Raw genomic sequence first — 18,075 nt, forward strand, 5'->3', positions numbered from 1 at the left:
ACTTTGGCATACATGATTTTATCCGATTTAGTTCCAACTTTACACACATAAATTGATAAAAATTAAACATAAACAACTACCATACAAACTGAGGACAACCCATACAGGTTGTAGTCACTGACAGCAGTCTATTTTAAATACAAGTTTAGGTTTCCATGGAATTCTTTTTCTCACATCCTTTTCAAATGAAGTGATGGTGGCAATATCTTGACCTTAGCCTGCCAATCCCAATATGGGACCTTGGTCTGAAATTCAGTCCAGATTCATCTCGGCAGTCTGCACTAGTCAAGTTGACCCAAATCTCTCTCTCTCTCTCAGTCTCTCTCTGTTGAAGCAATAAGGTAGGCTCCTTTACTGGCCAAGGCCCTCTCCCTCATTCACCATCAAATGTACTCTGACAATTTGTGACGTGTAAAATTGCACCTCTCTCTTATCTCTTAAAAAACGTGCAAGATGCAATTGAATGCATGTGCCGTTGTCTGTTTGTACTTTTTGTTCTTAGAGTATTTCAAGTGAGACAATACATAATTGCCGAGAATTTAGCTAGAAATTGATTTTTTTTCTTGGTCCAAGATGTTTCCTAGAATGGGCAGGTGGAGACTACACCAAGACTAGGTGCGGATACAGAGATGCATCAGAAGCTGAGGTAGTGAGGTTATGCTGAATCCTACCAAATTTGATGATCAATAAATTGTAGTTACAGATTGTGGTGTAGATGCATGCATCCACTGGAATATCTAATAATCATGTTGATTGATGAGTTTTTTCTGCAGATTAATTAAGAGAATATTCAAAAAAAGCAACATCATTATAAGTATTATTAATTAATAATTGTATATACGCATTATGATAATATTTTAATTAATGTTCTTATTAAAACTCACGCAACAAAGATAAATAATTGAAGCATAGTGTAATTTGTACTATAAAAGTCATAACCAATCAGAGCTACAAAACTGAATAGGGGAACAGTGAAGACATTGTTAAATTAGCACAAAATAGGTCAAACAGGTGAGACATGGGCTAAATCAATTAACTTTCCAAAAAGGTTAACCCATCACCTTATGACCTAAGCATGATTTTGGGTCCATTTACCACCAAATTGGCTACTTGCAAAAGATCATTGATTTAATTAGCAACATGGTAATCTAATTGAATCATTTGACCCAGTTAGTAAGATTATGAATTAGACAATAATTCATTTTTTTTTAATTTTTATTCTATTTCTATCATTAATAAAAAATTCTTATTTATCATGCTTAATTTTAATATATTGAGAATACATTATTAGAGATGTATCCAAACAAATTTATATATTTTTTCAAACTTTATGTATTTTTATTATTTAATTATCACATCATGGATTGACCCATTTGACCAAGACAGTTGAAATGTTAATCCACCACTTGAATGGAAAAATGGTTTAGCTTCTAGTTGATTTTAATTTTTGTATTTTATTTTCATTGGTATTTAAATTGTTCTTTTTGTATTTTTACATTTATTTTTGTTTAAGATGATGGAAAATATATAACATTAGAGATGTGTCCAAATGTTTTGTACAAAAATTTTGTACATTTGTGTTTCTATCTTTTTTAATATTTATTAATTATAACATTGTAGGTATATGTTGATCACCATGACTGTGGGAGATCAGAAGGTGCTGAACCGATACCACAAGAACACCCGTGACGAGTCCATGGCTTGACTGACATCCATGGTAATCTCAAAACCCGTAAAGACTTGTGATGAGCTCAAAGCCTGAAATGGGCTTGCGATGAGCTCAAGACCACCATAGGCCCACAATAGACCTGGAACCGCAATAATGAAAACAAACTTGGAACCATAATGAACCTACGATGAACATAAGGACATTGCAAGATTGCGATGAGCTCAGATCCATCATAGACTTGTGACAAGCACGAAGCTGTCACAAACCTACAATGAGCTCAAACTCATTATAGACCTGTGATGAGTCCAGGACCATCACAGGTCAGAAGAGAGTGAAGAAGTATGTGATTTACTAATGTCAGAGTGCCTAATAAGACTAAATGACACGTAAGATTAATATTGATGTTATTCATGCCATGTTAGTCTAGAAGATTCACAAAAGAAAATAGCATACGTGTATTATGAGAATCCTTAGACGAAAGGAAAGCTCATCATTGAGATATCTCATAAGACACATAGAAAAACCCTAGTGGTGTTCCCTGACAACTAACACCGATTCAAAGATTCCCTTCCCTAGTGGGAATCAAACACTTTTAGCTCATTTCTTTCCAGACCTCGGGATCTCTCCCTATAAATAGAGGCCTAACTCATAATGAGAACATCATTCTATCACTTTATTCAATCAAGCCTTTAGCCTACCCTTTGCCCTTAGCCTTCCTTCGTCTTTCAAGGAGACCCCCGTACATAGTCTTACCATCATACTCACATTAGAATCTCTGGTTCTTCCTTGATCATGAAGAATGGTTGCATGCAGAATCAACCATTCTACCACCCCTAGAGAGCAAATTGATGAGTAGGAGAACATCAGCCTAGAGACTGAAGATGGTTAGTCAGGAGTTGGCCAACCAAGTTGACATTGAAATCCTTTCTAGCAAGGTGTACAAGTTCGAGTCTCATTTTGATCGCATGGAATATATGAAGAAATAAGTGAACCCTTGTCTAGCAAGGTGTACTCCTCCAAAATTCGTTCGTGACTGAACAATCACCGACCACCCTTGTCAGCCCTTCCGCCTCCACCCCTACCAACCACCAACCCACTAATTTGAACCCCAACATAAGTGAACATCTGACCAGAGCCAACCTTGTAACAGCACAAGACACGGTACAGAAAACCTGCTTTTCCACTGTTAAGCAACTCCAAACGGTTCCACAAACCAACCCAACAGCAGGAGCGCCCATTAGTTGTGATGAACTAAAGGAGTATGTCCAAGGCCTAATGGTGGAAAATCAAAACAGAGACCAAGCTTCACTTGTCCTCCAGAAACCCTACTCTGATAAGATCCTATATAAACCTTACCCCACGGGATATGTCCCACCCTATTAGTCGCCATAGTATGATAGGTAGAAAGGGAGCCCACAGGAGCATGTAAACAAGTTTGAGGACACCTTGGGGTTGTTTGCCTTAGATGGAGACTTGAAGGTCAAGGAATTTTCCAAATCTCTGACCGGCCCTGCATACACCTGTTTCGTCAACCTGTCCGTGGGTAGCATAGACTCATGGGTAGAGTTGGTGAAGAAGTTTTTGTTTAAATGGTTTACTTTGGAGCAAAGATTGTCAATGACGGACCTGCTCAACACAGAGCAACATGCAAGTGAGGATCTCCTGGCTTATGTCATGAGGTTCCAAAAGTTGACTCATTTTGTTTTTAACAAACACGTGACTAAGAAAAGCTTTGTTGAATAGTGCATGAAGGGCATGCAACCGGCCTATAGAATAGGCATCGAGAACATTGAGGCTTAGACTTTTAGCCAATTATGGAAGTTCATGGAGAGGACGATGTGTACTGTTAAGAGTACCACATCCCAGTTCATCCCAACATCATCGTAGTACAGGAAGAACGAGGCATATGCCACTGACAAGAGGCCTTGGAACAATAGGGGGCCTAGCTAGGGGCCCTACTACTGGGGCAGCAACCAAAACCAGCGAAACAACACACTACCCCCAACTCCCCCTCCTTTCGCTTGCACCAAGGAAGAAGTGATAATGATAATGAACAAGCTGGTAGAAGACCGTGTCATCAACCTGCCGCCACTACGCCAAGAGTGGACCTAGAGAAAGAGATACATGGAGGGAGGTGGTGCAACTTCCATCAATCGTCGAACCATGATTTGATGGACTATTTCACACTTTGACGGTTGTTTGTGCAAAAGGTAAAGTTGGACAACATCGTCAAAAGGAAGCCAGCTTAGATAGAGACAAACCCCCTCCCCATACACACCTAGGGAGGGAGCATCAATGTGGTAGGAGTGCTAAGCCAAGACCACCCTGACATGCTAATCCAGAGGTTTGAGCAGAGTGTGAAGCTGCAACAATTTTTCGGCAAATAGAGAGCCAGTGCCTCGATAAAGAGGCTCACCATCAAGGCATTGACAGAAGCATTCAGGAGCCATTGGAACCCCATCGGTCCATAAAATCGCATGTAGAATTCACCCTGAATGACATTTTGGCCACTGGCCCTCACCATAACCAACCCCTATGCATCATAGCCAATATAGGGGGCTATGAGATGCAACACTCGATGATCAACCAAGGAAGCTCTGTGAACCTGATCTTCATCCACACCCTTAAATTGATGAATATACAGAAGGAGATAGTTAAAGGGCTGCCTATGGAGGTCACTGATTTCAATGGCAATGCATCCGTCATAGAGGAGTCCATCGAGTCACCAGTTGCCATCGGACCCTTCACTATCACCAGTTTCCATCGGACCCTTGGTTCCATCGACATATCATCAGTGCATCAAGGCCAAACACAAAGGCCATGTCGTAAGAATCTTGGTGACTCGTGTCTCGTTCGACAAAACAGAGACCCACCTATAGGATGCGATCTACTACACAAAGCTAGTTGACAAAGGTGAGACTAGAGTGGCCAAGGTAAAAAGAATATAGCTAATGGACCTAGGGAGTGAGCCCCTATGGCTGGGTGATCATGGGCTAGGCTGGGCCGGGCCTGATTCCGGGCCAATGTTACTCATATATAAAATGTTATATATCTATATATTAAATGACATAACATGCATATAAACTTATTTTATACATTATATAATATAAAATATTACATATAATATAAATTATACATGTCATGTTATAATATTTATATATAAAATATATAATATAATGTAAATTAACATGTATACATATGTATACATTATACATAAAATGTGTAAATTCAAATATATGTGGGCCGAGCCGGGCTTGAAGTATTCAGCCCAAAACCGGCCCTAAAATTTCTAGGCCTGATATGGGCCCAGGCCCGGGCCGAGCCTAAACACAAAACCTAGGCCAAGCCTAGAATTTCTGGGCTGAGCCGGGCCGGGCTGAAATGATCACCCCTACCTATGGTGCTGGATAAGAAGAAGTGAACAAGGTGTATACAAGTCACCGAGGAAAATGGGGAGAGTTACTATACCATCATGGAAGATTACAAGGATGCCAACGCTTCTACCACTAAGAAGACCATCCCTGAGGTATGACTTTATGATTATTACTTGTTACATGCTATGATTGATGAAGTCAAATGATCATTGTAAGCTATGTATGTGCATTTATTGCTATTACTGAAATCAAATGATCATTGCAAACTACATACCTCCACAATTAAAGAAATATATTATGCATTCTAAATGTTGCCTCAATCAGAACTATTTTGTTATACCACCCCCACAAAAAGACATTGCGATGATCTCATCACAAAATGATTGTGAACAAACAAAACAAAGCCCACCAGAATCAAAGGTACGACATGATAAATTGGTACATGCAATTAGTAACATAAGGAAATACTAAAAATCACTAAAATAATAGGGGTAAAATAGAGAGGTTATAGAATATTATGATGCAGTCCACACACCACCCAAGCACATGCAAACTTCCATTGACGCTATGGAAGAACCATTGGAAGACGTAAACATGGTTGTAGAAGGAGTAGAGAAAAGGTCATTGTATATATTGGCCAGATTAGAACATGAAGAAAAGCAGAGGTTATTAGATCTTTTGAAAGGTATAGAAACCTTTCCTTTCCCATCACAAAAGTTAGGACATTTGTTAAAACGAAATTGAACTGTGTTTCCTCTCATATTGATAGAATTCTAAGACATTTTTCTTGGTGGTACGACCAGATGCCCAGATTGGACTTAGCATTAGTCAAGCACTCATTATGTATTGATCTCAAATTCAAACCTGTGAAATAGCCACAGAGGATCTTCAATCTGGAAATAGCAATGAAAATCAAAGAGGAGGTCGAACGACTTCTGAAAATGGGCTTCATCAAGCCCATCGCTCACCCATTGTGGTTAGCTAATGTGGTTCTAGTAAAAATGAAGAATGGACAACTAAGGTTAGTATCCAAGTCCTAGAACATTAGTTTATAGTTTTTAGAACGAAAATAGTACACTAACTTTTCCCACCCCTACCCTAGGTGTTGTGTTGACTTCAGAGACCTGAACAAGTCCTGCCCCAAAGATGAGTTCCCATTGCCGAATTTGGATATCCTTATTGACTCAACGGCTGGGAGCCAATTGTTCTCCTTCTTAGATGCATACATTTGATACAATTAGATCTATATGGATCCTTGTAGATGCGCCACACACAGCATTCAGAACGTTAATCGGGAACTTTTATTACAAGATGATGCCCTTTGGCCTGAAGAATGCTGGAGCCACATACCAAAGATCAATGACGAGTGTGTTTCATGATGTGATGCACAAGGAGATTGAATGCTACGCAGATGTCATAGTAGTGAAAGCAAAGAAAAGAGAAGACCATCCCAAGGTACTTAGAAAGGTGTTCGCCAGATGCAGAGCCTTTAACCTAAGGCTCAATCCACTCCAGTGTGCATTCAGAATACAGTCTAGGAAATTTCTGGGGTACAAAGTTGTCCAAATTGAGATTCACCCAGATGAAGTAAAGGTAAAAGCAATTTTAAACCTACCCACACCAAACTCTAAGTCTCAACTAAAAACCTTCATTGGGAAAGTATCCTACCATTGAAGGTTTATCCCCGACCTGGCACATGCAGCAATGCCACTGTTAAAGTTGACCAAGAAGTCTATAGAGTACAAATGGTTGATGGAACATCAAAATGCCTTCAACCAGTTGAAGCAAACTTTGGCCAAAGCCCGGCCATGTCACCACCAAAGAGTGGCCAGGAATTTAAGGTGTACATTGTGTTAAACTTAGAGGTCATAGGATGCCTGTTAGCCTAGGAAAATAATGAGGGCATTGAGTGTTCGACTTACTATGCTAGTAGAACCTTGAAGCCGACAAAAAAGAATTACTCCCATATGGAGCAGCAATATTTGGCTTTAGCATTTGCTACATAGAAGTTTAGACACTACATCCTAGGCCAGAAAGTGAAGTTGATCGCAAGTAGCGATCCCATCAAGTACTTCATAGACAAACCCCCACTCTTAGGGAGTACAATTACAAATTTGTAGAGCACCAAACAATGTATTTTGTATGTATTTGTATTTGTACTACTTCCAAATTGAGCCAAAGTTACGAATACGACAGGGGCAAATGCTCTCTTGTTCATCTGTTTTCACTTGTCTCCCCTTCTCATTTAAGGGCAATTAAGAATAATCTAATATCTTTGTCTGGCTACACAGAATAAGTTAGAGTTATTTGTCAAGCTTCCCAACAAGGAATAACAAAAAACAGATGTGCAATCCTGCAATTGTTGCATCTGTTAGTAATGTAAAGTGAAGGAAACCTGATTCTTGTTGGTGGAGACCTTGTTCTCAAAATCCTAGATAAATTAAGAATGTAGAAGCTCTGTTTTCATTAATAAAAGGAAATTAGGGTGAGCTGGATATAGATGGCACTATAGCAACAAAGCGGTTGTTGGATGACATGGGCGATTGGCACCGAGAAAATTCCCATGGAGATTATCAGGAACTGGCATCGGTTCAGAAGGGGTGATTGTTTACTAGTTGGCTATAGGTTTATTAGTTTTTTGGAGTTGTTCTTCATTCTAATCCGATGAAGCCTCTTCGTTGCTCATTCCATAGGAAGCCTAAGAAGGGGAGATGCTATTTTTGGCTTAGTTATATTATAAGAGAGAATGGCAAGAAAAAGAAAGTTCAGAAAGTTTAGTGGGGTATTTTGATAATTTAACACCTTTAGTTATCTGACTTAGAGGGGGCAAGTTTAGGGAGGTCTTTGTGACGAAAAAAGTGTAGGGAATTCTTTGTTATTGACCCCATTGTAGGTGCATAGTGCTTACTCAGTCCCTTAAAGAACAATAAACATTGGATTGATACCACATGGACACTTGCGATCAGTCTGCAACTAATCCTCCCTATGCGATGAAACCTCAACGCATCAAAGGACTACGATAAACCCACAGTTCATCGCACGCTCACGATGAACCTATTCTTAACTCAAGCCAAAGCAAACCCGGGTTGAACCACAATGAGATTCACATGCACTCGGCCCTGTGATAAACCCTCAACCGCTACGACACCCTAGTTCACTTAGAACCGAGCCCAGATGCTACTTACACGTGTAACTTCAAAGGGATGAATGTGAAAATGCACCACGTAAGTCTAATAAGACGTTGTCCACCAGACGGTGACATCACTAGCACCATGTCAGTCAAGTAAGGTGCACAAAGTGCAGTAGCATGTGTGGGTTATGAGGATCCCCGAGTGAAAGGAAAGCCAATCCTTGGAAAGATCCCCATAGAGACACATGGCAAAACCCAGCATTGCCCTTAATGATTGACAGTGAATCCAATATTCCCTTTCCTAGTAGAAAATAAACACTTATAACTCCTTCCATTCAGGATCTCGGGATCTCCCCCATAAATAGAGATCATTCTCATAATCAAATTGATTCGATCATCAAGTATCCTCATCATTGATCTCCCATTCTGTCACTCTCCCTTCGTGCCCTAGCCTCCGAATTGATACCTCTGCTCTCAGTCTTTCTCTATCTTTCAAAGAGACCACCTTCCTAGCCTAGCCGCCACCTCACCTACACCCATAGTATGAGGGGTTCATGTAATTTACACTTTATTTTTTAATGGAAATTATGGGTTAACCAATTTGACTCAAATGGTTGAATCACTGACTCATCACCTAGACTATATTAAAAATGGTCTCACTTTTACTCAATTTTATTTTTATATTTTATTTTCATATTAATAAATACTTACCATACTTATTTTATTTTATTTTTTTTGTTTCCATTGTAAGGCCTAGGCATTTGCTTGCTCTACTTGGGTGTTTCTCTTGTATATACTTCATATTTTTCTTTTAACATATTTCTATTTTATTTACAAAAAATATCAATATGACAAATATATAATAATAGAGATGTAACAAAAACATTTTACAAATTTTCTTTCCTTTTTATATTTTTTTGTATATTTATCTAGATTTACTTTTTATTGCTTAATTATGGCATCATGGTGCTGACTCATTTGACTTAGATGATTGAACTACTTACCCACCACCAAATGAAAAAAAAATGGTTTCATTTTTGGGTTGATATTAAAAATATAGGTTATTATGCTATTAAAATCATTATTTATGGATTTAATTAATGGAATTTAGTTATAAGAAGCAAAGCTTAAATATAGGATTCTTGACAGAATAGGAGTTAATGCCTTAAATATGGGACTTAATGAGAGGGAATTGAATGAACTAAATAGTATTATTAAAATTATATTATTGCCCCTAAAATGAAAAGTATTCAAATTCAAAATAAGGTGTATTTTGTTTATAAACATTCCAGAAATCTAAGGCCTCATTTGTACTTTTTTGTAGTAGTATATGGAGTGATTGATTATTCTAAACAAACCCCTACCAAACAAAGTAATTTAATTGCGATTCTTAAATTAAAATCAAATATTCCTTGATTTTGCCATCTTATGAACAGCTATACATTGAACTTTTGTAATTCTTGGGACCTTAAGTCTTGACGAATGAAGGTTGAAATGCCCGTTTTATTCTTTGGAATTTTAAGATTTACTTAGGGTATGTTTGGTTGCAGTGCAATTTTATTTGCACTAGTACAAATGCATGGGAGTGTAAATGAAAAAAATGCAAATTCTCATTTAATTTTGTTTTGGACTCTCCTTCCTGTCTTAATTTACTTCATTTATAATGCAATCAAACAGAATAAGCTAAAATTTAAAACAAAAATATGTCAGAATTTACACTCGAATCATTTGCACTGCCATAGCTTTGCATCTGTCCAAATTTATTTGTATTGCAACCAAACACAGCTTTATGCACAAATAATCAAATAATGTTCTTTTTTTTTTTCAAACTCTTGTTCCTAGCTAAATTCTTTATCTTTTTCATGGGAGCACTAACTTCCCTTACTTTGGACCGCAACAACCTCAGCAGTCAGCAAGAGGGCTATAGAAAAAAGTTAGTTATGTTAATTATGTGAACCCAATTCTTCATTAAAGAATTCAAGTAGTGCTGGTATCCAAATCCTTACTTCCACTGCTTCTGGAATTAAGAAAATCAATATTTCATAAGCTTTAAAACCATGTTTGAAAGAAACAGGAGATGTGACAAAAACAGGAAAATCACTCTAATACACCAACATCATCATCATATTGTTATTTGTTTATTCATCAATTCTTCTATGGGACGTCCACAAACCCAGCAAGTAGCAAAAAGATTTGGTTTGTGCTTGAGAGCCCAGGAATTTGATAATTAATATACACAAAATTCTTATATATTTAAAAGAAAAAGGTATGGGTTTATACTTGATATGTTGAAAGATTTGAATGGAATCTTGGGCTAAACCTTTATGTTTTGATCCACCAAATCTTCCGTGCACTTCCAATAGTGGCAATTAACAATCCCAAGTAAGCCACCATCTCATATTAAATAAATTCACCATTATAGAGCACAGAGATAGGCGTGATGTCAATGTTACTACATGGAATGAATGAAGGAAAGCAACATAAAGTTAAGGCAGAAAGGAATGTGTGTCTGTCTTTCCTAAAGCCAATTACTTGTGGTTTAAATCATGAGATTTAATTGAGCTTATTAAAGGCCAATTCTTTGGAGAATTCAACAGATTATTGTACTTTGTTTAATCTATGAACTTCTCATCAAATGGCAACCCTCTTTTCCTTTTTGGTAAAGTGGGACTTGGTTTCCGGATTTAGACACAATTGCTGAGTTAAATAAAAAATTAACAGGGTTCGTGGATGGGAATATCAGTTATTTGTGCAGATTGGCGTAAAAAAAAAGAAGTTGTTTATGCAGATTGAAGATTAGTGCTTTTCTAAAGAATGAATGGATAGAGAGTAAGCCAGTGGATACATCAGGTGTGGCCTTTCAAGGGTGACAACTCAAAAGCGACGTCTTCCCGGTCGGTCTAGTGGGGGCGATGTGGCTTAACAAGTTGCAGTTTCTGATACCAAGTATCACTCATTGTTCAAAGTATTGATACACTTCTATATATTGTATAGTCACAGGTGTATTATTGGTACTTTAATAGATATGTCTTTTATTATTATTATTTTTTAATTTTTTTTATCTTCAAATTTTAGTTTTAAGTATATATATATTATTTAATAAAAAGAATTCATAAAAATAGTTGTAAACAATTATATTCACATCCAAAGATACGATACAATAAGTCCCATAATATTTTGAACCTTGATCCGACTCATGAGTAAGGACTACCATACTGGAGGAAATTATATATAAGTCATGTAAGATATCATTGGCACCATGTCTGATTTAGGTAAAGGGCTAGTGGTGATGTGGGTTGGGGTCCTGAGAGTGGGCAGGAAAAGTTTGTAGGAAATCTGGACTCCCTGAGGAATCACAGACAACTTTAGAAACCATTGGTATCTGACACAAACACCTGTCAAATGGCGTCCATAGTCCCACATGGACCCTATTTAATTGAGAAGCTTCTTTGCTTTCAGGGGGACAATCTCTACATTAATTCAACGAAGGAATTGGTTACATTGACAATGTCTACATTAATTCAACAAAGGAATTGGTTACATGATTGGTAGTCCAAAGAGTCTGATCCAATTGCATAAGTTTTTTTTTTTTTTTTTTTTTCTTTTTGTGAGCAAAATAACTAATCGCATTCTTTCTGAAGATAAGAGAACAGATCGACATATGAGTGCCCATATTGAAGTTTATGCTTTTAGTCTCTTTCCTTGTATCATGGAACGAATAGATTAAAGCTTTTTTACAAAGATGTATTCATATTGTAATCATGAGGTAAAAGCATCCACCTCTCCCACTAGTTGCTGCAAGTTGCAAGGAAATTGCCAAAAAAATGCATTGTTCATGTTCTTGTCTCCCTAAGTTTAAGCATCTTACCCATCAATCCATGTATTAATTCAATGTATACGCACCTGTCAACATCTACAAAAAGCTAATATCTCTTTCTCTCACAGCTTGTTGCGAACTGAGTTCGAAATCATGATGATGATCATTCTGAGGCCCATATATCTATCTAGGTAGTCAGTTCCTTTGGGGCCTTTACCCATTTCAATATCTGAGGCCCATATTTTCCATCTGTGTCATATCTGGATGATCATACTGAGGCCCATATCACTATCTAGGTAGTCAGTTCCTTTGGGGCCTTTACCCATTTCAATATCTGAGGCCCATATTTTCCATCTGTGTCATATCTGGATGATCATACTGGACACTAAATTGATCCTAACAAAGTGATGCTTAACTAGACTGTTAGGTATCAACTTAGGGTGATTTTTTTCTTGGATTTCCATTGATCAATAAATTCATGTTTTTCGTAGATTTTTGTTGAGATCAGAGAAAAGTATATTTTATTAAGTATCACTTATGGGCCATCTCCTAGGTGGTTAAATAATTTTTCCATTTGAGAATAAAATTGCCAACACTTGAATGGAATATATTTATCCTTTTAATAATAGATTTTTTTGGTTAAAATACTCATTGCTTTATTTAGATAGAAAACAAAAGAACATGGATAAATACAAAAGTCTTTCCTGAAAAACATTTACCTGAATAAGTGTATTTACGTAAATAAGTAACTCACATTAGCACACTTAAGGAAAATCGTTTTAAAAATCTTTGTAACTCTCCATAAGAATGGATGTATAATTCAGATGGTTCACTTGTCAAGAAAAAAAAAACGCAGATGGTTCTGAGTATCCAAAACTTGGCACGTCAAACGTTCTGGGCAAATCAGGCACCTAGCAGCCACATCAACAACAGGACAGTACTTGTCTTTTTCTTTTACTAGCCATAGCATTCGGCTTAGGATTTTTAGCCGGGCTGAGTAGCAAATTTTGGGCCAGAGTCTTTAGAAAGCCATGTTTGAGCTTGCATTCATATGGTTGCTGTCACAAGTCTGAACCAAGCCTTGGCCTCAAGTTGGGTAGTCTTAGCTAAGTCAATACCTTGAGAGGGAAGAAAAGGCGAGAGAAAAGAACTTGGATGGACTAGCTGAATTCTTTTCTGAAACTAGATTAATTTGATTCCCTGAATTAGGTCATGTCAGCTTCAGAAATTATGACCTAGCTCGCCCGACCCAGATGTAAACATAAGGATGAACAAAGCCAAAATATTAAAAAAAAAAAAAGAAAAAGAGAATAAAAAGATATGAATCCAGGCAAAGATAGACAAAGTGGAACATATTACGTGCATATATTGTTCATTTGTTCTAAGGTTTTGTTTGGGAGTGCTTATGTTAAAAATAAATGCTTATTCAAATAAACACTTATTTGCATTTGGTATCCAACTTTTTTAAGTGTTTATTTTAAAAAGTAAGCACTTATTTTATATCGGGTGTTTGGTGGCCTTTTTCTTCAATAAGCACTTAAATAAGCAATTATGATTCTTTTGTCCTTCATTTTCTTTCAAATTTTCAAATTATCCAATCCAAAGTGAATGAGTAAAAGTACTTTAGTAGTTCTTTTCTTTTTTCCTAGTGGGAACTCTCTCTATCTCTCATATATAAATTTTGATGGATCACCTACAAATCTTTGCCAGATTTCTAGTTCAACTATTTTAGGGGTAATATGTATTTGGTTCCCTAGTTCACATTGTAGGTACATAGTGCTTGTTCAGACTATCAAAGTATATAAGACACTAAATTGGCACCACATGGACGCTTGCAATGAGTCCATATCTCATTGGTTACCTGCGATGAGATAATAACTCATTGAATGACTGTGATGGATGTATGACTCATCACATGTTCACAACAAACTTGCACTTGACACAAGAGTAAACACTAGCTAATGTGAACCTGCGATGAAGTCTAGACGTGCGCGGTTCTATGATAAACTTTGAATGTACGTGGTTATACGATGAACTTCAAACACATGTGGTTTTGGGATGAACCCGAGACCATTACAGAACAGTGGGTTATTGTGAGCTAGAGACAAATATTGGTTACATGTGCAACTTCAGGATCACGTGTGTGATAATGTGCCATGTAGGTTTAGTAAAACATGCCTATTGGATGATGACATCACCAATGCCACGTTGGTTAAGTAGGTCATGAAAGGAAGTAGCACACATGGATTATGAGAATCCTCGGATGAAAGGAAAGTCAGTCCTTGAGAGATCTCATAAGGCATGTGGCAAAACCCTAGTAGTGCCCCTTAATAACCAACAGCGAATCTAATATTCCCTTTCCTAATGGGAATCAAACACTTTCAATGCCTTCCTTTTGGGACCTCGAGATCCCTCCTTATAAATGAGAGACCATCCCATGACGAGATCATCATTCGAACCATTCAATCTTCCTACCTTGCTCTCTTATCACATCCATTTACCTAAACTTGCATCCGATCTTCCTTTGTTCTTCAAGGAGACCCCCAAACGTAGCCTGACCACCTTACTTACTTAAGAACCTCTGGTTGTTCCTTGATCACGAAGGATAGCCACCCGTAGAATCAACCTTTCATCTATTTCTAAAGAGCATGATAACATCCCATAGAATACCAACCTTGAGATGGGTAATTAGTATGAGACAAAGACAGTTGATCAGGTCAACATTGAGATCTTGTCAAACAATATCTATGAATTTGAAGCTCGGTTTGAGGCTTGATTCGACTGAGTCGAGCAGATGCAGAATGAAACAAGGGCTGCCTTGCAGATCCTCCTCCAACAGTCGACCTAGACAGAACAATCCCCCTCACCCCAACCACCGCTCCTACATCTGTCTCTACTAGCCACCAAGCCTTCAATCCTAATCCTAGCATACCGGAGCGGCCTGCCAAGGCTAATCCGGTACCCATGCAAGCAAGGCAGCCCACCATTGAGCAGTCTAGAGTCCTTCCCCAAGAAAACCAGGTAACAGAGGTCCCACTCAACCGGGATGAATTGAGAGAGTATGTTCAGGGGCTGGTGGTGGAAAGCCATAACCAAGACCAAGCTTCAGTCATCTTGCTGAAACCTTACTTTGACTGAATCTTGTACAAACTATACTCTACCGGCTACACTCCTCCCAACAGTGGCCGTAGTACAACGGGTAGAAAGGAAGCCTGCAAGAGCACATGAGCAAGTTTGAAGATGACCTCAAATCCTTTGCTCTCGATGGGGATCTAAAGGTGCGCGAGTTTTCAAAGTCTTTGACGAGGCCAGCATACACCTAGTTTGTTAACCTCACTACAGGAAGCATCTACTCATGGGATGAGTTAGCCAAGAAGTTCCTCTCGAAGTGGTTTACCCTGGAGCGAAAGCTGACAATGGCTGACCTACGCAACACTGAGCAATGCATAGGGGAAGACCTCCTGATATATGTCATGAGCTTTCAAAAGTTAACGCGTTCAGTCTTCGACGAGCATGCTATAGAGAAAAGCTTCGTTGAACAATGTATGCAAGGGATGCATCTTGCCTATAGAATAGGCATCGAAAATGTGGAAGTCAACACATTCAACTAGTTTTGGAGGTGCGTGGAGAGGACAATGCAAACTATCAAGAACACTTCGGCCCAGTTTACACCAATACTGGGGCAATATGGAAAGAATGAGGCATATGTAGTTGATCGGAAGCCCCATAATAATGGAGGGCCTAGGCAGGGGCTCTATTACTGAAACAACCCCCAAGGTAAGAGGAATAACTTACCAATCCCTCCTCCTTTTCCCTACACCAAGGAGGAGGTGGTCATGATTATGAATAAGCTGGTTAAAGATAGGGTGATCAACTTATCATCCCCACCACCAGGAGTCGATTCGAAAAAGGAAAGACATGGAGGAAGATGGGGCAACTTCCACCAATCACTGCATCATGACTTAATGGACTGCTTTTCCTTGAGAAGATTATTTGTGCAAAAGGTAAATGATGTAACCGTTTCTGGTCATGTACCACTTTTTTGTGGTGTATCAATTTTTTTTTGGCTAAGTACCTCATCATTTGACCTGGTGGTGAAGTGCCTTGGTGATGAGCTACTTGGTGGCGAACTACCTGGTGGAGAACTGCCTAGTGGCTAGCTCCCTGGTGGAGAGCTGCTTGGTGGCGAACTCCCTGGTGGAGAACTGCTTGGTGGCGAACTCCCTGGTGGAGAGCTGCTTGGTGGCGAACTCCCTAGTGGAGAACTGCCTGGTGGCAAACTCCTTGGTGGAGAGCTGCTTGGTGGTGAGCTCCCCGGTGGAGAACTGCCTGGTGGCAAACTCCTTGGTGGAGAGCTGCTTGGGGTGAGTTACCTACTCCTAGGCGGCCTATGACTCAGAGGATGGTGGAGCTCCCTGGTGTAGCGCAACCCGACTGTCCTCTGCATGAGGTGATCTTTCCTTTGTAGGCAGTGGGAGCTGAGGGACCTGCGAGAACTCCATCTTTTCCTCCTCCCCCTTTGTAGGTAGTGGGAGCTGAGGGACCTGCAAGAACTCCATCTTTTCCTCCTCCCCCTTTGTAGGCGGCGAGAGTTGAGGGACCTGCAAGAACTGAATCAGAGGACCCGGGGGTATTTTCCCAGCGGGGACTCTCTGACACTTAAGTTAGCACTCTGATTGTAGAGAGCTTGAAGATGATATTCGAGAAATGAGAGAGCTAGAGAGCAGGGATTACCTCTATTTTTCCATCCTTCCCCCCTTTGGGGGGTGAGGTCTTTATATACTGGAGTCCTGGCGGGTTAGGTGGGTGAAAAGCCTCCAAACGGTAAGACTCGTCACATCCCGTCAGAACCGGGGGTATGGTGGTGAACTCCTCGAGATTGTCAGGCTGGCGCTTGTGTCAGGCGGCCAGGTTGTTAGGTCGGTGCCTGCGTCAATCGGCGGGTTAGTGTCTGGGCCAGGTTGTTAGGCAGGAGATCTTCCTGCGATACGACAAACTACTCTTCTGTACCGAGCTACCCTATAAGTGGCAAGCTGCCCAAGGGAGCTATGCCGAGCTGCTTGTGGTGAGCTCTGCCCAGCTGCCTAGCTCCTTGGTGAGCTCTTTGGCGAGCTACCGAGCTCCTTGGTGAGTTCCTTGGTGAACTATCGAACTCATGGGGTATGCATGCCAAGTTTATTGGTGGGCGTCTTATGGGCGGCTAGGTAGGCTAGGTCAGATCATGTGCCAGGCTGATCCAGGTCAGCCAGGTCGTGGAGGTCGTGCCAGGTCGTGCAGGACATGCTAGGCCATGCCAGACCGGTGCCCGGGTGGGACACCAACTTGGTAAGTTGTTGCCTAGGTGTTTGCCTAGTTGTTGCGAGGTGCAACGTGTCGCAATTTCACTAGAGGGCCAAATCAGCTCTCATCATTTGCCCTCCACTCCTGAGCTGAGAGTAACTCAGTGAAGGGAGTAGATTTCTTTTGGCTTGTAAGTTGTTGAGCTAGTAAGTGCTGATCCAATTCCTTAGGCTTTGGGAGCTGCCTGTATGTGGCGAGCTACCAATAAGGTGAGGAGGCGACTAGGTATTTAGCAATAGTGTGGCCCGTAGGCTTTTGGGAGTGACTCATAGTCTACTCCTTTTTGACTTTGCCCATGCAGGAGAGGTGACTAAGTATTTAGCAGTAATGTGCCCCGTAGGTTTTGCCTATGAGGTGCCGAACTGACTAGGCACTGAGCTACCAGTGAGGTGCCAAGCTGACTAGGTGCCAAGCTACCTACAAGGTGCCGAGCTGACAAGGTGCCGAGCTACTTGTAAGGTGCCGAGCTGATCAAGTGCTGAGCTACCTGCAAGGTGCCAAGCTGACCAGGTGCCGAGCTATGATTGCACTGCATCAGCTTCGTAATACCGGTCACCCACTCCTACAAGAAGCTACTAGGAGCTCGACCTTCGGGGGCAGCACTACTAACTTTAGGTCACCAGCTCACATGGGAGCCTTGGAAGGCTCAACCGGTAAGGGCGCCTATGTAGTCTGTTGGCCGCCAGCTCCCATGGAAGCCACGAAGAGCTCATCTTTGTAGGGGGAACCTTGCGGAGAAGACTGA

The sequence above is a fragment of the Nelumbo lutea genome, chromosome 2 (assembly GCF_056320005.1).
Source record: "Nelumbo lutea isolate HS-2025 chromosome 2, American lotus-T2T, whole genome shotgun sequence".
NCBI classification, from domain to species: Eukaryota; Viridiplantae; Streptophyta; class Magnoliopsida; order Proteales; family Nelumbonaceae; genus Nelumbo; species Nelumbo lutea.